At 42.3% G+C, this 21,303-nt stretch overlaps 1 pseudogene across 1 annotated transcript in view; it reads right to left on the bottom strand.

The window, feature by feature from the left end:
- Positions 1–328: 328 nt before the first annotated feature.
- The window catches only part of LOC308641566 (heat shock factor-binding protein 1-like), a 145,090-nt pseudogene continuing 124,115 nt past the window's right edge, over positions 329–21,303 (bottom strand). The window contains exon 2 of the transcript in view: positions 329–548. The product of the transcript in view is annotated as a heat shock factor-binding protein 1-like (transcript). The remainder of the gene's footprint in view (positions 549–21,303) is intronic.

Raw genomic sequence — 21,303 nt, 5'->3', positions numbered from 1 at the left:
TTTTTCAAACAGCAGCTACTACAAAAGAATGGCAGAAAAAAAATGACTTCACAAAATACACTAAAATTTTTGACAATTTTATGCAGGAACTACCTAAATTCTAGTGTTTAATATTAAGAGCACAATTGACCAAGTTCCAAGATGGGAAGATACCATGTTTGAGAAACTTAGGGGAAAAAAATCACTCTAAAAACTAATTAGATAATATATGAAAAGAATGCACTATAGTATAAAAACCTGTCTACTCTTAGTTGCAAAAAAAAATTGTAAAAAGCCATTCAGTCTTCTCTTGGCTTAAAAATATGGTATTCGGGGTAATTAGCAACCTTCAACTCTCTTGTGTAGCAGGTATCTTGTTTTTGCCTTGAAGTTCTTCCACCCCTGCCTGTGTCAGGAGGTCTGTAATATTTTTCTCGAGATCATCATTTCATCAAGTCTTCCAATGATCTGGTCAGACATGGTCTAAAATTCATCATGCATCTGCTGCAGGACTGTCTGCACCACTGAGGTGAGGTCCTGCACAGTCTGGGGGTCAGTCTCGACTATCACTCCAGTTCCCAGTTTGGCAATGATGTCTCAGACTGTCATCCTCTGTGCAGACACCTCCAGCCCCCCACTTCTTGTCCTATTTGTGGTTTTAGTTTGCCTTTAGTTTGATGAGTGATTAGGTGGATTATTTACATGTGATTATTAGTCATTAACATATCTTCTTTGGTGAAATGTCATTCAAATCTTTTACCCACTTTTTTATTAAATCCTTCTGTTATTATTTATTAAATTATGAGAGTTCTTTTTATATTGTATATATAGGTTTTTCATATATAAGAAAATATTATGTACATATCATATATAATACCATATGTATGGTATTTTTTCCTAGTCGGGTTTGTCTTTTTTATTTGCTCAAGTGTATCTTTCAAAACGCAAAAGTTTCTTTACTTTTTTTACTTGTTCTAATTAATTATACATGACAGTAGGACATATTTTGACACATCATACATAAATGGAGTAGAACTTCTCATTCTTCTGGTTGTGTATGATGTAGAATTATACCAGTCATGTAATCATGTATGTACATGGGTCCAATGTCCAATTCATTCTACTATCCTTCCTCCCCTCATACCCTCTCCCCTCTCTACACTCCCCTCTGCCTAGTACAAAATACCTCTATTTTTCCCACCACCGCCCCCCACTTATTGTGAATTAGCATCCTCATATCAGAGAAAACATTCAGGTTTTGTTTTATGGGGGTTGGCTTTTTTCGCTTAGCATGATATTCTCCAGCTCCATCCCATCCATTTACCTGCAAATGCCATAATTTCATTTTTCTTTAAGGCTGAGCAATATTCCATTGTGTATATATACCACATTTTCTTTATCCACTCATCTACTGAAGGGCATCTAGGATGGTTCCACAGTTTAGCTATTGTGAACTGTGCTGCTATAAACATTGTTGTGGCTGTGTCCCTGTAGTATGCTGATTTTAAATCCTTTGGGTATAAACTGAGGAGTGGGATAGCTGGGTCAAATGGTGATTCCATTCCAAGTTATCTGAGGAATCTCCACACTGCTTTCCAGAGTGGTTGCACCAATTTGCAGTCCCACCAGCAATGTATGAGTGTACCTTTTTTCCCACACCCTCACCAACACTGTTGCTTGTATTCTTGATAATTGTCATTCTGATTGGAGTGAAATGAAATATTAGAGTAGTTTTGATTTGCATTCCTCTAATTGCTAAAGATAATGAACATTTTTTTATATTGTATTTCAGATCGTTTTTCTTTTTTTGTGAAGTGTCTGTTCAGTCTCTTAGCCCATTTATTGACTGGGTTATTTGCTTTTTTTGGTGTTGAGGTTTTTGAGTTCTTTACATATCCTAGAGATTAGTGCTGTATCTGAGGTGAATGTGGTAAAGATTTTCTCCCATTCTGTAGGCCCTCTCTTCATATTATTGATTGCTTCCTTTGCTGAGAAGAATCTTTTTAGTTTGAATCCAACCCATTTATTGATTCTTAATTTTATTTCTTGTGCTTTAGGAGTCTTGTTAAGGAAGTCAGTTCCTAAGTCGACATGGTGAAGATTTGGTCCTCCTTTTTCTTCTACTAGAAATAGGGTCTCTGTTCTAGTGTCTAAGTCTTTTGATCCCCTTTTGTCGCGACCCCCTTGCCCGCAAGGAAGACGCAACACCGGGAATCTTCTTACAGCTGTTTATTCAAGCTCTCGAGAGTTCTTCTAATCTCCCAGAAGCCCCTCCCAGCCTTAATAAAGTATCCAAACACCCAATGCGAAGCTGCCACGTGGAGCTTTCTCGTAGGGTGTCAAAGAACCATGTGCCAACTCTCCCAAAGAAGGAGTTGTTTATCACAGACCACCACAAGGCCAGCGCCATCTTGTAATGGCGACCACAGTCCGCAGAAGCGGCTCGCCACAGTTCCCCCTTTCGTTTACTAAAAACAAAACAGGCAAGAGTAGAGGTGAATCGCCATTACTCATACGAAGCCTTCAACCAGGAACCTCATCAGACCCAAGCAGGTCAGGACGTTCCCACATGACCGTTATTGGCTGAATATGAAAACAGACACCACAAAGCTGTTAAGGCCCTGTGAGCTGGCCTCCTTGACGTGCATACAAATCAGGGCTGGATCCAAGCCCTGGGGGCCGGGGGGAATCCACTGCCAGCAGTTTTTTCCTTCTGTTTATAGCACGTCAAAGGGAATCAAGTAGCCCCTGTCTTAGGTCGTTCACTGCCCTTACATTGCTTACCCGTCTTTGGGGAGGCCCCATTCCCCTGTCTTAGGTTGCAGTGCAAGCGTGAAAGTTGCCCGTCTCTGGGTACTACAAGATCAGCTCGTTGTTGCCAAGGCGTTTAATGGTATCTACTCAGCCAGTCATGATTAGGTCTCTGAGGCTGAACTGTGGCTGTATAGAAATACAACGACAAACAAGTTGGCAACACCCTAAAAGAAAGGCACGGGTCATAGAGCGATAGAAAAGTACTAGCGTGGAAACCCATCTGTGTGCAATGGCAGTAAAGCCGGCAGAGTGCAAGGGCTTTCCAACACTAGGAGAATAACAAGGAAGGACATGTCGTTCCCAGTGCAATGTCCGTAAAACTTGGGGTGCAACGACCATGTCAAAGGTTTACTGTTTAATTTGTGCAAGCCAAACTTGAGGTGAGTTGCCAGTTTCCAAAGCTGCAAGTGCTTGTATAATCATAGCTTTATCGCGAGCATTGCGGGCCTTAAGGCGGCAGAGAAACCACAAGCAGAGAACCATACCGAAGCAACACATTGCGCCAAAAATGCCTACCCCCACCCACTCTTTAAAAAAGGAAAAGGCAGAAGATATCCAATCAGTGAATTGACCCAACGTTATGGGATCAACGTGGGTACTATTCAAGACAGCTATCTGGGTTAGTTGAGACTGGATCATGTCTTCCGCTGCCATGGACCAATTTCCGGCCAAGTATTCTCCGATGATACGGGAGGCATTCCTGGAATCATTAAATCTGACAGAGGTTATGCATAAATGTGCACGTTGATCAACACAGCCCAAAAGCACCAAATCAGCCAATTCTTCTACCTGAGCTTGGAGTAAATCTATTCTTTGGTTGGCAGCTAAGATCCCTGACAAAATATGTTGATTAATTGCATTTTGGGACTCAAGTATCATAGAAGTTTGTTGAACAACTTGATTAACGGAGGCAGCAGTCTGCACTTGATTGGCCATGGCCACTCCGGCCGCGACCGCTGCAGCAGCAGATACCGCCACGGCTGTCACTATAGCAGCTGTGATTCCAAAATCCCTGCGGACTCTAAGTAGCTCAACAATGGGGAATTTATCAGGGTCCGCAATAACTGGGATTGGAACAAAGGTTGGAATTTTCATAACCACTGCTACAGCCGAAGAACCATCCCAACATTCAGATAAGAAACAATTAACATTAAAACAATCCAGCATTTCTGACGAGGTGTCATTAGCCAAAAGGAGTAAGAACGGAGATTGAACACAAACCGCTGCAGGGGGCAATGTGGCATTATCCAACAGAGAGTTGAACGAAACAGATGTGAGTCTACTACCTCGCTCACTCTCGTAAACAGTGCCAGAAACATTAGCCAACCAACTTGTGGCTCCCAGCAATTGAGCCAGTGCAGAAATATCAGCTGAAACCCCCTTTGTGTTGGAAATCAGCCATTGAAACCAGGACCAACCCACTCCTGTAGAGGAGTTGGCACTGTTGCTAAAGTCATAAACATACCTCTTAAGAGAGGGGGAAAGGGAGAAACCTTTAGCAACTTGACGTTTCTCCCAAGAATAATCCTGACAAGGCGTGAATGTTGGGGGGAAACCAAGATTAGGGGTACAGTAAGGAGAAGCCTTAAAATGAGTGGCATAAGGAAGTCCACTAGAATATGGGGGCATTGGAATTAGTACCTCGGAGATACTAGCCAAGGTAGTTATGGTTAAAGCAGAGCTATTTACGGAGGTTCCTGAGCCTGATTGTTCCCCTGAGACTACTTGGCCCAATACAGTACTGAGAATGCTCCCTGAGACTTGACTGGACTGCAATGGATTGTCCCAGTTAGTCAAATTCTTGGTCTTAAGACGGATACAATGAGCGTTCCCAAGGCTAAAACAAAACACTCCTGTGAGATTAACTTGAGATTGATTGTAAATGCGTTCCACGTCCCCTCTAGGAGAGGCACAGGGCGCAGACATCTCACACGAGGTAGAGAAAAGAGTGGGAAGGACACTGGAATTACCGTGAACCGGCATCGGCATTGGCCAAGCCCGTGCCACCGCCCACCATTGCATTGGTGTCGTCTGTGTCATCGGCATCAGCACCAGAGCCAGAGCACTCAGCAGAATGAAGATCCTCATCACGGGATTGCTGTGGTAATTCTTGTTGCTGAGTAGCTGGCGTCAGGACTCTTCTTGTCAGGCGTTCAGGGACCCACAATGGTTCCGTGCGATCCTGGGGAAAAACACATACGGATCCTCGTGCCCATGTCAGCACGGGGTCGGGGCCGTTCCATTGGCCCGTAAGAACATCTTTCCACTTAACATAGCCAATCACAGAGGGCTGAGGGAACACATGTCTATCGGCCGCAGAGCGACCATGAATATCCAAATTCAAAAAATTAATAGTAAAGAGAGCTAAGGACAAGCATTCTTTAGGAGTATGTCCAGCTCCTATTCCCCCTTTTTGTTTTTGTAAAGTTTCCTTTAAGGTGCGATGAGCACGCTCAACAATGCCTTGTCCTTGAGGATTGTAAGGCAGACCATGAGTAAGTTGCACTCCCATAGTAGAACAAAAGGACGTGAATTGTCTGCCAGTATAAGCAGGTCCATTGTCAGTCTTAAGGGACGTGGGCGCACCCCACGCCGCCCAGGCTTCCAGGCAATGAGTGATGACATTACGTGCCTTTTCTCCTGATAACGCAGAAGCATGAATAACTCCAGAGCACGTATCAACAGAAACATGGACATACGTGAGGTTACCAAAGTCAGGTATATGTGTCACATCCATTTGCCAGACAACCAGTGGCTTCAACCCCCGTGGGTTCACTCCATAAGTAGGGGGATGAAGAAATGTAACACAATGGGGACAGTGCAATACTATCTGCCGAGCATCTGCTCTAGAAATGGAAAAACGCCTGCGCAGTGTTAAAGCATTAACATGGAAATTTTGGTGAAACAATTTAGCCTCTTCTAAGGAGGAAGCCAAACAGATCAACTGACCTCGAGTGGCTGAGTCCGCACAGGCATTACCCTGTGATAATGGACCAGGGAGAGAGGTGTGAGCCCGGATGTGCATTGGATAAAAGGGAGCAGTGCGGCTACAGATAAGCTGTCGAAGCTGATTAAAGTAAGCAGATACATTACGGGCATCACTAATAGCTCCCACAGCCTCTAGGATTTTTAGTGCTTGCACCACATAGATGGAGTCCGAAATGAGATTAAAAGGAAAAGAACACTGTTTAAACACCTCAATAACAATTTGCAGTTCTACCCATTGTGGATTTCCAGGAGCAAATTGATGCTGGACAGGGGGAGAATCATTAATGACATAAGCTCCCATTCCAGACTTGGAACCATCAGTAAAAATATTAACAGCCCCCGGAATTGGACTGGATGAAGTTACTTTAGGGAAAATAATAGGATGTTCCTTAACAAAATGGAGTAACGGATGAGAAGGGTAATGATTATCAATATCCCCTTGAAACGAACAACATAGAATAGCCCAGTTATCTAGAGTAGCACACAAAACATTAAGTTGAGCTTTAGTATAGGGTATAATAAGAGAAGAAGGTGATTGTCCGAAAAATTGAATGCTTTGTTGAATCCCTTTAAGTGCTAATGCTGCAACAGCATCAGGATAATATTCTAAGGATTTTCCTGGGGATACATGTGGGTGTATCCATAGCAAAGGTCCATCTTGCCATAGTACTCCAGTAGGCTGCCGCATAGTGGCAAGCACACATAATTGAAAAGGTTTATCACTCTGGAGCCTGCATAAAGTGGCATGTTGTATAGCTTCTTCTACTGTCATAAGGGCCGCTCTAGCCTCTTTGGTGAGGCTACGAGGGGAAGTAAGATCTGGATCACCTTTAAGAGTAGCATACAAAGGCTGTAGTACAACATTAGAAATATGTAAATATCCTCGTATCCAATTAATATCTCCCAGCAGTTTCTGAAAATCATTTAGAGTTTGAAGATCCTGAGTTCGTATGGTGATTTTTTGTGGTTGTAATTTGTCATACCCAATTGTTGCTCCCAAATACTTAATAGAATCTCCTGTTTGAACCTTTTCAGGTGCTATATGCAGCCCACATTGTGCTAACAACTTCACGAGGTCGTCATAGGCCTCATGAACTGTTTGTTCTGATTTAGCAGCCAATAATACATCATCCATATAATGAATGATCTGGATGGAGGAGTACTTTTGTCTGAGGGGCACAAGTGTCTTCCCTACATACATCTGACACATTGTGGGACTATTAGCCATTCCCTGCGGCAACACTATCCACTCAAACCTTTGATCTGGTTCCTCGTGGTTACACGAGGGAAGGGTAAAGGCAAAACGCTGCGAGTCTTTAGGATGTAAAGGAATAGAAAAGAAACAGTCTTTAATGTCAATAACAATAATGTGCCAGCCTTGAGGAACAGAAGAGAGCAGAGGCAGCCCTCTCTGAATGGGCCCCATAGGTTGCATTTGAGCATTAACCGCTCGTAGATCATGCAGTAGGCGCCACTTCCCTGATTTTTTCCTAATGACAAATATGGGAGTATTCCATGGAGAAGTAGAGGGTTGGATGTGACCCAAGTCAAGTTGTTCTTTAACTAGAGCATGGGCTGCTGCCAGTTTAACCGAGGGAAGAGGCCACTGAGGCACCCAAACAGGCTCCTCGGTGAGCCATGTTATGGGTATTTGAGCCTCAGCGGCCCCTAGGAAAAACCCAGACCAAATCTGTCAAGCTTTTGATGACCTTGTACAGGATGCTTACGTCCCTGTAAATGTTTTCCTAGTCCTAAACCTGGCCTATACCCCATATTGTGCATAATTTGTTGGGACACTGGGGAATAGTCATTACTAAGAGTGAACCCCATGTCTTTCATCAGGTCACGGCCCCATAAAGAGATAGGTAAATTAAGTACATAAGGCTGAAAAGTACCATGATGTCCTTCCGGGTCCTTCCAGGAAAGATGTCTACAGCTAACCTGAGGAGCCTGGGCATATCCAAGTCCTCTCAGAGATTGATCAGAAGTCTGCACTGGCCATCCCTTAGACCAGTCCTTAAGTGCAATGATGCTACGATCTGCACCTGTATCAAGTAAGCCCACAATTGATTTACCTTCTATGCTTAATTCCAAAGTAGGGCGATTACTCATATCTAGTGACAAATAAGCACAATTCCCTCCGGTGGTACCAATCTCATTCCCTGTCCGTGACTTTGAGTCTGCAGGGAAATGATCATGTAAACTAGGCAAAACCAGTAATTGAGCAATCCGATCTCCTGGGGAGATGGACACAATGCCTTTTGGAGCTTCCACCATAACCTTTACTATCCCTACAGTATCAGGACTTATGACTCCAGGGAAAACATGAAGACCTTGCAAAATGGAAGATGCACGTCCAATTAGCAAACCTACAGTGCCAGGTGGTAGAGGCCCTTTGAACTCAGTTTCCACCAATTGGACTCCCATCTTAGGTGTTAACACGAGTCTGGAGGTGGAACAGAGGTCCAATCCCGCGGCACCTGTAGTGGCTCTCCGCGTTTCATGGGATGGCGTAGAGATGGCCATGTCTCGGGTTCGGGTGTGACATTCTCCACTGCCCCATATATTTGCGGGCCCTGGGGTCGGGGGCCCCGTCGGCCGTTTTTTGGCCCAGCTGAAATAAGCTGTCCATGGATGTCCCTCACTGATGTACACTCTTTTGCCCAATGCTTCCCCCTTTTGCACCTTGGACACAATCCCGGTGATCGAAGGCCAGTGGAAGGGCCACCGTGAGGAGGTCCAGTAAAATTGACATTTTTGGGACACTCACGTCTGATATGACCGGGTTGACCACAATGGAAGCATGTTCTGGCGGCAGGATTGCCCCCTTTTGCAATCCGAAGGACAGCAGCTGCAAGACCTGCATTAGTTAAAGGCCCTCCAATCTCTCTACACACTTTCATCCATACTTCTATGCCTTTGTTCTTATAAGGAGCGATTGCTGCTTTACATTCCTTGGTGCATTGCTCAAAGACCAATTGCTTAACAAGGGGCATGGCTCTATCAGGATCCCCAAAAATCTTTCCAGCAGCATCCACCATCCTTGCTACGAAATCTGAAAAGGGTTCTGTAGGGCCTTGTAAAATCTTGGTCAAATTACCAGACACTTCTCCTCTATTTGGAAGTGACTTCCATGCCCGAATGCAAATGTTATTAATTTGATCATATACCTCAGGAGGGAATCCTGTCTGTTGATTAGCAAATCTACCTTGCCCCAAAAGCATGTCCTTATCCCAATGAGGATGTCCTGCTGCATGGTTTTGGGCGGCCTGCTCTATTGCGCCCTCTAGCATAAATGCTCTCCAGTCCAAATACTTGCCCGGAGAAACACAAGCCCGAACAAGGCTAGCCCAATCAGAGGGAGTCATACAGAATCTAGACAGACTCTCCACCTGAGTTAATGTGAAGGCGGCATCCACCCCATAAGTGCGTACAGACTCTGCCAGGGTCTTCACAATTTTGAAATCTAAAGGCTCCGAAAATCTTCCCCTATTCTCATCCTGAAAAACTGGATAAGCAAGACCCATCTCAGCGTTAACAGCCTTCCATGTTTGAGCATGGAAAGCTCTCCCCGAAACACCCCCACCATACGGCGGTGGGTCCGGAGGATCACATTTCTTGAGCCCCGGTCTATCTTCGTTCCCTTCTCCAGCAGCTAAACTCCCTAGCTGGCGAGACAGCCTCCCAAGCTCCTCCTCCTCATCCTCCTCTTCTTCTGACCCGCTTCCACATGGGGGTGTGCGCAGCGCACTGAGATCTGGATACAAGCGTTTCCTCCCCTGCTTCTCGCTCCGCACGCTCCCATCCTCCCGAGATACCTCACCTTTTGTCAGAGATAATCGTCTCCTCCCCTGTTTCACGCTCCGCACACTCCCATCCTCCTGAGATATCGCACTGCCTGCTGTCTCCGATTTCTCCTCATGTAACTTTTCTAAAACCTCCTGTCCTTTAGCAAGTGCGTCATGACATCTGCCATCTGTGAGGCAACTACGGACTATCTTCCAAAGGGGAATCACCCCACCCTCCAATATGCCCTGCTCACAAGCAAAGTCAAGATCCTTGCCCAATTTATCCCAACAAGGCATAGTAAGGCTGCCCGAATATGCAAACCACGGTGCAGCAACATCTACTTTCTGCAAAAATCTCTGTAAGATACTATGTTTCACTTTCAGGCCTTTGGAACGTAACAGGCCGTCTAGTGCCAGAAGAAGCGGGCTTGAAGATGTGACACCCATGACACAGCAACAGAACAGATACAGAGGACAAAACGAAAGTACACAGAAACAAAAGAAAAGTACACAGTGCAGCTGCAATAAAATATGAGGCTCTCTCTGTCTTTGTAGAGGAGCTGACTCCGCTTTGATTGCAGGTCCCACTAACCGGGACTATCGGGTCCCGCCCACCGGGACTATCGTGTCCCACTCACCGGGACTGTCGGGTCCCACCCACGGGGACTGTCGGGTCCCACCCACGGGACTGTCGGGTCCCACTCACCGGGACTATGGGGTCCCACTTACCGGGACTGTTCAGTGCACCACCTCTGACGACTTGCAAGTTTTGATTTTCCCGGGTTTCGGCACCACTTGTCGCGACCCCCTTGCCCGCAAGGAAGACGCAACACCGGGAATCTTCTTACAGCTGTTTATTCAAGCTCTCGAGAGTTCTTCTAATCTCCCAGAAGCCCCTCCCAGCCTTAATAAAGTATCCAAACACCCAATGCGAAGCTGCCACGTGGAGCTTTCTCGTAGGGTGTCAAAGAACCATGTGCCAACTCTCCCAAAGAAGGAGTTGTTTATCACAGACCACCACAAGGCCAGCGCCATCTTGTAATGGCGACCACAGTCCGCAGAAGCGGCTCGCCACACCCTTTGAGTTGAGTTTTGAGTAGGGTGAGAGATAGGGGTTTAATTTCATTTTACTACATATAGATTTCCAGTTTTGCCAGCACCATTTGTTGAATAGGCTATTTTTTCTCCAATGAATGTTTTTGGTGTTTTTTTTTTAGTATGAGATATTTATGTGGGTTTGTCTCTGTGCTTTCTATTCTGTGCCATTGGTCTATGTGCCTGTTTTGGTCCCAATACCATGCCATTTTTATTATTATGGCTCTGTAGTATAGTTTAAATTCTGATACTGTGGTGCCTCCTGAATCACTTTTCTTAATAACGATTGCTTTGGCTATACTGGGTCTCTTATTTTTCCAAATAAATTTCATGATTGCTTTTTTTATTTCTATGAAGAATGTCATTAGAATTTTAATAGGAATTGAATTAAATCTCTATAGTGTTTTTGGTAGTATAGCCATTTTGACAATATTAATTCTGCTTATCCAAAAGAATGGGAGAGCTTTCCATCTTTTAAAGTCTTCTTCAATCTTTTTATTTAGTGTTCTGTAGTTTGCATTGTAGAGGTCTTTCAACTCTTTTGTTAGATTGATTCCCAGTATTTTTTTTTAGGCTATTGTGAATGGGGTAGTTTTCCTAATTTCTCTTTCAGTGGATTCATCACTGATGTATAGGAACATTTTTGATTGATGGATATTGATTTTATATCCTGCTACATTGCTAAATTCATTCATTCAAGAAGTTTTCTGGAATTTTTTGGATTTTCTAAATATAGAAACATTTGCAAATGGTGATAGTTTGAGTTCTTCTTTTCCTATTCATATCCCTTTAATTTCTTTTATCTGTCTGATTGCTCTAGCTAGAGTTTCCAGGACTATGTTGAATAGAAGTGATGAAAGAGGGCATCCTTGTCTTGTTCCAGGTCTTAGAGGGAATGCTTTCAATTTTTCTCCATTTAGAATGATGTTGACCTTGGATTTAGCATAGATAGCTTTTACAATGTTGAGGTATTTTCCTACTATCACTAGTTTTTCTAGTGTTTTGGACATGAAAGGGTGTTGTATTTGGAAAATGCTTTTTCTGCATCCAGTGAGATGATGATATGATTCTTGTCTTTATTTTTTTTTTGCAGGAACTATGGGTATTTATTATAATGCTGTGTATCATTTATACTGGTTGTTCCTAATTTTTTTTATTGTTGGTCGTTCAAAACATTACATAGTTCTTAATATATCATATTTCACAGTTTGATTCAAGTGGGTTATGAACTCCCATTTTTATCCCGTATACAGATTGCTGTATCACCTCAGTTACACTTCCATTGATTTACATATTGCCATTCTAGTGACTGATATATTCTGCTGTCTATCCTATTCTCTACTATCCCCCTTCCCCTCCCCTCGCCTCCCTTCCCCTTTTCTCTCTCTACCCCCTCTACTGTAAATCATTTCTTCCTCTTGTATTATTCCTCTCTTACCCCTCCTTTCCTCTTATATGTAATTTTGTATAACCCTGAGGATCACCTTCCATTTCCATGCGATTTCCCTTCTCACTCCCTTTCCCTCCCACCTCTCATCCCTGTTTAATGTTAATCTTCTTCTCAAGCTCTTTGTCCCTACCCTGTCCTTGGTTACTCCCCTTATATCAAAGAAGTCATTTGGCATTTGTTTTTTAAGGATTGGCTAGCTTCACTTAGCATAATCTGCTCTAATGCCATCCATTTCCCTCCAAATTCTATGATTTTGTCATTTTTTAAAGCAGAGTAATACTCCATTGTGTATAAATGCCACATTTTTTTTATCCATTCATCTATTAAAGGGCATCTAGGTTGGTTCCACAATCTTGCTATCGTGAATTCTGCTGCTATGAACATCGATGTAGCAGTGTCCCTGTAGCATGCTCTTATTAGGTCTTTAGGGAATAGACAGAGAAGGGGAATAGCTGGGTCAAATGGTGGTTCCATTCCCAGCTTTCCAAGAAATCTCCATACTGCTTTCCAAATTGGCTGCACCAATTTGCAGTCCCACCAACAATGAACAAGTGTACCCTTTTCCCCGCATCCTCTCCAGCACTTGTTCTTGTTGGACTTCATAAAGGCTGCCAATCTTACTGGAGTGAGATGGTATCTTAGGGTGGTTTTGATTTGCATTTCTCTGACTGCTAGCGATGGTGAGCATTTTTTCATGTACTTATTGATTGATTGTATGTCATCCTCTGAGAAGTGTCTGTTCAGGTCCTTGGCCCATTTGTTGATTGGGTTATTTGTTATCTTATTGTCTAATTTTTTGAGTTCTTTGTATACTCTGGATATTAGGGCTCTATCTGAAGTGTGTGGAGTAAAGATTTGTTCCCAGGATGTAGGCTCCATGTTTATCTCTTTTATTGTTTCTTTTGCTGAGAAAAAAATTTTAGTTTGAGTAAGTCCCATTTGTTGATTCTAGTTGTTAACTCTTGCGCTATGGGTGTCCTATTGAGGAATTTGGAGCCCGACCCCACAGTACGTAGATCATAGCCAACTGTTTCTTCTATCAGATGCCGTGTCTCTGATTTCATATCAAGCTCCTTGATCCATTTTGAGTTAACTTTTGTGCATGGCGAGAGAAAGGGATTCAGTTTCATTTTGATGCAAATGGATTTCCAGTTTTCCCAGCACCATTTGTTGAAGATGCTATCCTTCCTCCATTGCATGCTTTTAGCCCCTTTATCAAATATAAGATAGTTGTAGTTTTGTGGATTGGATACTGTGTCCTCTATTCTGTACCATTGGTCCACCCGCCTGTTTTGGTACCAGTACTATGCTGTTTTTGTTACTATTGCTCTGTAGTATAGTTTGAAGTCTGGTATCACTATACCACCCGATTCACACTTCCTGCTTAGCATTGTTTTTGCTATTCTGGGTCTTTTATTATTCCATATGAATTTCCTGATTGTTTTATCTATTTCTACAAGAAATGCTGTTGGGATTTTGATTGGCATAGCATTGAACTTATAGAGAACTTTGGTAATATCGCCATTTGGATGATGTTAGTTCTGCCTATCCGTGAACAGGGTATATTTTTCCATCTTCTGAGGTCTTCTTCTATATCTCTCTTTAGGGTTCTGTAGTTTTCATTGTATAGGTCTTTCACCTCTTTTGTTAGGTTGATTCCCAACTATTTTATTTTTGGGGGGGATATTGTGAATGGAGTAGTTGTCCTCATTTCCGTTTCAGAGGATTTGTCGCTGATATACAGGAATGCATTTGATTTATGCGTGTTGATTTTATATCCTGCCACTTTGCTGAATTCATTTATTAGCTCTAATAGTTTCTTTGTAGACCCTTTTGGGTCTGTTAGGTATAGAATCATGTCATCTGCGAATAGTGATAATTTAAGTTCTTCTTTTCCTATTTTTATGCCTTTAATTTCTTTCGTCTGTCTAATTGCTCTGGCCAGTGTTTCGAGAACTATGTTGAACAGAAGTGGTAAGAGAGGGCATCCCTGTCTTGTACCAGATCTTAGAGGGAATGCCTTCAATTTTTCTCCATTCATAATGATGCTGGCCTGTGGCTTATCATAGATTGCTTTTAAAATGTTGAGGTATGATCCTGTTATCCCTAATTTTTCTAGAGTTTTGAACATAAAGGGATGCTGTACTTTGTCGAATGCTTTTTCTGCATCTATCGAGATGATCATATGGTTCTTATTTTTAAGTCTATTGATGTGGTGAATAACATTTATTGATTTCCGTATATTGAACCATCCTTGCATCCCAGGGATGAATCCTACTTGATCATGGTGTATAATTTTTTTGATATGTTTTTGAATCCGATTCGCCAGAATTTTATTGAGGATTTTTGCATCTATGTTCATTAGAGATATTGGTCTGTCGTTTTCTTTCTTTGAAGTGTCTCTATCTGGTTTAGGCATCAGCATGATGTTGGCCTCGTAGAATGTCTTTGGAAGTTCTCCCTCTTTTTCTATTTCCTGAAAAAGCTTGAAAAGTATTGGTGTTAGTTCCTCTTTAAAGGTTTTGTAAAACTCTGCTGTATACCCATCCGGTCCTGGGCTTTTCTTAGTTGGTAGTCTTCTATTTCCTCTATTGTTATTGGTCTGTTTAGGTCGTCTATATCTTCCTGGCTCAATCTGGGCAGATCATATGACTTAAGAAATTTATCTATGCCTTCACTATCTTCTATTTTATTGGAGTATAAGGATTCAAAATAATTTCTGATTATCTTCTGTATTTCTGAAGTGTCTGTTGTGATATTGCCTTTTTCATCCCGTATGCTAGTAATTTGTGTTCTCTCTCTTCTTCTCTTCGTTAGCATGGCTAAGGGTCTGTCGATTTTATTTATTTTTTCAAAGAACCAACTTTTAGTTTTGTCAATTTTTTCAATTGTTTCTTTTGTTTCGATTTCATTAATTTCAGCTCTGATTTTAATTATTTCTTGCCTTCTACTTCTTTTGCTATTGTTTTGCTCTTCTTTTTCTAGGATTTTGAGATGAAGTATGAGATCATTTATTTTTTGGTTTTTTTCTTTTTTTAAGGAATGAGCTCCAAGCAATGAATTTTCCTCTTAAAACTGCTTTCAATGTGTCCCATAGATTCCAATATGTTGTGTCTGTGTTTTCATTTAACTCTAAGAAGTTTTTAATTTCCTCTTTGATGTCTTCTAAAACCCATTGATCATTCAGTAACCTATTGTTCATTCTCCAAGTGATGCATGATTTTTCCTTCCTTCTTTTATCATTGATTTTCAGTTTCATTCCATTATGATCAGATAAGATGCATGGTATTATCTCTACTCCTTTATATTGTCTAAGAGTTGCCCTGTGACATAATATATGATCTATTTTTGAGAAGGATCCATGTGCTGCTGAGAAAAAAGTTTAACTGCTTGATGTTGGGTGGTATATTCTATATATGTCCATTAAGTCTAGGTTGTTAATTGTGTTATTGAGTTCTATAGTTTCCTTATTTAACTTTTGTTTGGAAGATCTGTCCAGTGATGAGAGAGGTGTGTTGAAGTCTCCCATGATTATTGTATGGTGGTCTATTAGACTCTTGAACTTGAGAAGAGTTTGCTTGATGAACAAAGCTGCACCATTGTTTGGGGCATATATATTTATGATTGTTATGTCTTGTTGGTGTATGGTTCCCTTGAGCAGTATGTAGTGTCCCTCTTTATCCCTTTTGATTAACTCTGGCTTGAAATCTATTTTATTTGATATGAGTATGGACACTCCTGCTTGTTTCCACAGTCCATATGAGTGGTATGATTTTTCCCAACCTTTCACCTTCAGTCTATGTATATCTTTTCCTATCAAATGCGTCTCCTGTAGGCAGCATATTGTTGGGTCTTGTTTTGTGATCCATTCAACTATCCTGTGTCTCTTAATTGGTGAGTTTAAGCCATTAACATTTAGGGTTATTATTGAGATATGGTTTGTTCATCCAGCCATATTTGTTTATTAATGTTACTAAACCTGATTTGTTTTCCTCTTTGATTACTTTCCCCCCTTTACTGTCCTACCTCCCACTGTTGGTTTTCATTGTTATTTTCCATTTCCTCTTCCTGTAATGTTTTGCCAAGGATTTTTGGAAGAGATGGTTTTCTAGCTGCAAATTCTTTTAAGTTTTGTTTATCGTGGAAGATTTTAATTTCATCTTCCATCCTGAAGCTTAATTTCGCTGGATACACGATTCTTGGTTGGAACCCATTTTCTTTCAGTGTTTGAAATATGTATTCCAGGATCTTCTAGCTTTCAGAGTCTGTGTTGATAGATCAGCTATTATCCTGATTGGTTTACCCCTAAATGTAATCTGCTTCCTTTCTCTTGTAGCTTTTAAAATTCTCTCCTTATTCTGTATGTTGGACATCTTCATTATAATGTGTCTAGGTGTGGATCTCTTATGATTTTGCACATTCGGCGTCCTGTAGGCTTCTAGGATTTGGGATTCTGTTTCATTCTTCAAGTCTGGGAAGTTTTCTTGTATTATTTCATTGAATAGATTGTTTATTCCTTTGGTTTGGAGCTCTGTGCCTTCCTGTATCTCAATGACTCTTAAGTTTGGTCTTTTAATGTTATCCCATATTTCTTGGATATTCTGCTCATGGTTTCTTAGCAGTCTTGCTGAGCTGTCTATGTTCTTTTCAAGTTGAAATACTTTGTCTTCATTGTCTGATGTTCTATCTTCTAAGTGATCTACTCTGCTGGTAGTATTCTCAATTGAGTTTTTCAGTTGGTTTATGGCTTGCTGCATTTCTAGGATTTCTGTTTGTTTGTTTTTTATTACCTCTATCTCCCTGTGTAATTGATCTTTTACTTCCTGGATTTGTTTATGTAGTTCCTTGTCAAAGTGATCTTTCATTGTCTGATTTTGCTGTCTCATGTGTTCCTTGAGACTCCAGATCATCTGAAGCATGTATATCCTGAACTCTTTATCTGACATTCCATCTGTTGCAGCTATTACCTCTTCTAGGGTTGAGTTGACCTGCATTGCTTGTGGTCCTTTCTTTCCTTGTCTTTTCATGTTGCTTGCGTTTCTTTCTGCTTCGTGAAACTGTTGTGTTTTTGAAATTTTCCCCCTATTTATTTATATTGCTCTTGTATAGTTGGGAAATCTCCCTTGCAGGGCAGGTAGTGGCTGTGCTCCTCCTCTAATTAGGGTGATCTGTCTACCACGCTGGTCGGTCGCAGGTCTGCCCACCCTGCGGGTGCGGGTGGCGGCTCTGCTCTGCCCCCACTCCAATTGTGGTGACGTAACTACCATGCCCTCGGGTCATTGGTCCTGGTCCGGATGTGGGTGGCGGCTCTGCTCGGCCCCTACTCCAATTCGTGTGACGTGTCTACCACGCTGGTCGGCCTCTAGGCCTGTTCCGCCGGTGGGTCGCAGGTCTGCCTACCTTGCGGGCTCGGGCGGCAGTTCTGCTCAGCCCCCACTCCCAGTAGGGGTACCTGACTGCCTCTCCAACGGGTCGCTGGGCCTTTTCCGGACACGGGCGGCGGCTCTGCTCCACCCCCACTCCAACCAGTGTGACGTGACTGCCTCGGTGCTACTTGTCCACCACACTGGCAGGCTGCCGGGCCTGTCCTGCCAGTGGGTCGCAGGTCTGCCTACCTTGCAGGCTCAGACGGCGGCTCTGCACATCCCCTACTCCAAATGGGGTGACTTGGCTACCGCGCCGTCGGGTTGCTGATCCTGTTCTAGGCGTGGGCGGCTACTCTCTTCGGCCCTAGCTGCAGTTGGGGTGTCGTGATACCACGCCAGCGGGTCACTTGGCCTGCTCTGGGCGCAGGCGGCAGCTCCACTCTGCCCCCCTGGCCCCCACAGCACCCAGCAGGAGCCGGACCGAGAAGCAGTCCCCGCAGGTTCCCCAGCCCTGGGCTAAAGTAGCTTCAGGAGCCAGAACCCGGCCTCTCCGATCCCGGCCATGCTCCGCTAGGAGCAGGCTCCACAGAGCGACCCCCGCGGGTTCCCCAGCCCCAGGCCAAAGCAGCCCCAGGAGCCCAAGCCCGGCCGCTCCAAGCTCTCCCAGCTTGGTGCACGCTCCGCTGGGAGCAGGCTCAAAGACGCAGTCCCCACGGGCTCCCCAGCCCCGGGCCAAAACTGTTCCGGGAGTCAGAGCCCAACCGCCCCTCAGCGCACGTTCCTCTTGGAGCTGGCCTCAACACGCAGTCCCCGCAGGTTCCCCAGCCCTGGGCCAAAGCAGCCCGGGGAACCAGAATCCGGCCGCTCAAAGCCCGGCGCACGCCTTGCCAGGAGCGAGCCCCAAGGAGTATTCTCCTCAGGTTCTCTAGCCCCGAGCCTGAGCGATCTGTCTGCGAGACGCAGGCAAATACCAGCCTGAAATCACCTGTTCCATAGCTGAATGAGCTGAGATCAGTAGAAAACAGGGATGATTACATCAGCTCTCCAAGATGGCAGCTGCTGTCCTCCTCCATGGTCCGACCGGTGTCGAGAATCGAACTGGACCGCTTCTCTCCTCTGTCTCAAAGCCAGAACTCAGCACTAAGCACGGCCATTGCACCACTGGCAGGAGCCCCCAGAATCCGCATCGCTGTACTCCCGCTCCAGTACCTTGCTGCTTCCCAGCGCGCGCCGCAGACTCCAGCTGCAGGGCGGTCCGCCGATCAGGCACTGCGACCCTCCGTGCGGAGAAATCGCCCATGACCGAGCCCCCGCAGCCGAACCTCGCGTGATGGAAATCCGTCCACTAGATTCTGGAGCACCTCAATTTCACTGGAAATTCCCAACAAGATAGCCTTCAGCTGTTTCACCTCGTCTTTCTCCCGCACAGTGACACGGCGCACTGGGGTGATGCACTCCCTTCGCTGCCATCTTCTGTTCCTCTGATTCTTGTCTTTAAATCTATTAATGTGATGAATGACACTTATTGATTTATTACATATGTTGAAACAACCTTGTCTCCCTGGGATGAACCCCACTTGATAGTGGTACACTATATTTTTTAATATATTTTTGAATGTGAATTTCCAGAATTTTATTGAGAATTTTGCATCTATGTTCATCAGGGATATTGGTCTGAAGTTTTCTTTCCTTGATGTATGTTTGTCTGGTTCTGGTATCAGGATAATACTAGCCTCATAGAACGAGTTTGAAAGGGTTCTCTCATTTTCTATTTCATGGAATAATTTGAGAAGTATTGGTGTTAGTTCTTCTTTGAAGTTCTTGTAGAACTTGGCTAAGAATCCATCTGGTCCTGGGCTTTTTGTCGTTGGTAGGCTTTTGATGGCATCTTCATTTCATTGCTTGAAATTGATCTGTTTAAATTGTATATGTCCTCCTGATTCAGTTTGGGTAGGTCATATGTCTCTAGAAATTTGTCAATGGCTTAGAGATTTTCTATTTTATTGGAGTATAAATTTTCAAAATAGTTTCTAATTATTTTTTTTGTATTTCAGTAATGTCCATCATAATATTTCCTTTTTCGTCATAAATTTTAATAATTTGAGTTCTATTTCTACCTCTTCAATAGTGTGGCTAAGGGTTTATCAATTTTATTTATTTTTTCCAAACCGCCATCTTTTCATTTTGTCAATTATTTGAATTGTTTCTTTTGTTTCAATTTCATTGATTTCAGTTCTGATTTTAATTATTTTCTGTCTTCTACTGCTTTGGGTGTTGATTTGTTCTTTTTCTAGGGCTTTTAAATGTAATGTTAGGTCATTTATTTGTTGACTTTTTATTCTTTTAATGTATGAGCTTTATGCAATGAACTTTCCTCTTAGCACTGCCTTCACAGCATCCCAGAGATTTTCATATGTTATATTGGTGTTCTTATTTACTGCTAAGTATTTTTTTATTTTATTCCTGATTTCTTTTGCTATCCATTCATCATTCAATAGCATATTACTTAGTCTCCAGTTGAAGTAATTTTTATGTTTTATTTTTTCATTGATTTCTAATTTTATTCCATTATGATCTGATAGAATACAGGGTAGTATTTGTACTTTTTTGTATTTGCTAAGAGTTGCTTTGGGGCATAAAATATGGTCTATGTTAGAGAAGAATCCATTTATCAAGTCAAATTTACCACCTTTCTTCTTTTGTAATTTGTGTCTAAAGACATCTTAAGAAATATTTACCTGGCCTAAAATCACAAGGATTTTATTATTTTTTAAGTTATATTTTGAGGAGGCTTGTTATAGGTTTTACATTTAGATAGATGATCAATCTTAAGACTATGTTGATATATGATGTGAAGTAAAGGTTAAAGTTTATTTTTATTTTTACAAATGGACATCTAGTTATTGAAGCACCATTTTTTAAAAGATATTCCTTTCCCCCATTGAAGTTCATTTGTATCTTGGTTGAAATTTGATCCAGTTTATATGTGTCTATCACTAAGCTCTCTATCCTATCCTACTGATCTATATGCTTATTATTTTGGAAATTCCAAATTGTTTTACTTATCAGAAATTTAAAATAAGTCTTGAAATTAGGTAGGATAAGTCCTCCAACTTCGTTCTTCTTTTAAAACTGGCTTTGGTATTCATTTTTGTTTTCAAATAAATTTTAGAAACTGCATTAATTTTTATAAAATAGGATGTTTGAACTTTAGTTGGGATAGTGTCAAATCCATAGGTCAATTTGGAGAGGATTACAATCTTAATAATATTGAGACCTCTGATACATGAACACGATACATTTCTCTATTTACATATTGTTCTTCTTTAATTTCTTTCAGTAATGTTTTGTTGTTTTCAGTTTAGATGTTGTAAATGGCTTCTGTTATATTTATTCCTAAATATTAATGTTCTTTGCTTCTTTTGGAGTGGGATTGCATGGCGATGCAGAAGCCATCCACTTCTAGCCAGCACCAGTATACTGTGCAGGCCTGTTTTAGCATTGCACCTGAGATTATTCTTACTCTGTTAATTGGTCATAAAAAAGAATGCTTCATAAGCTTGTAGCTATAAGTTGAGGGTGAAGTGGCAAAGGAGTAGGTGCAGATACCATAGAAGCTTAAGTCACTTGCTTGTGTAATTTATTTGTGCATTCCTGATCTGCCATGTCCATTTGACTTTCTACATGTGTCCAATTTTACTATTTAGTGGATCAGAGAATACCCACTTTATGATGATATTTCAGATCACAGTTACATGGTATCTCCCAATCAGGTACTCCATTTCTACCAAAGGATATTATCATGCCAAGAATTGCTTTTTGT

This window comes from Spermophilus citellus, assembly GCF_964194105.1.
Source record: "Spermophilus citellus genome assembly, chromosome: 2".
Classification (NCBI taxonomy): Eukaryota; Metazoa; Chordata; class Mammalia; order Rodentia; family Sciuridae; genus Spermophilus; species Spermophilus citellus.
The sequence above is the reverse complement of the archived record's forward strand: the minus strand, read 5'-3'. Positions and strand labels throughout refer to the sequence as shown.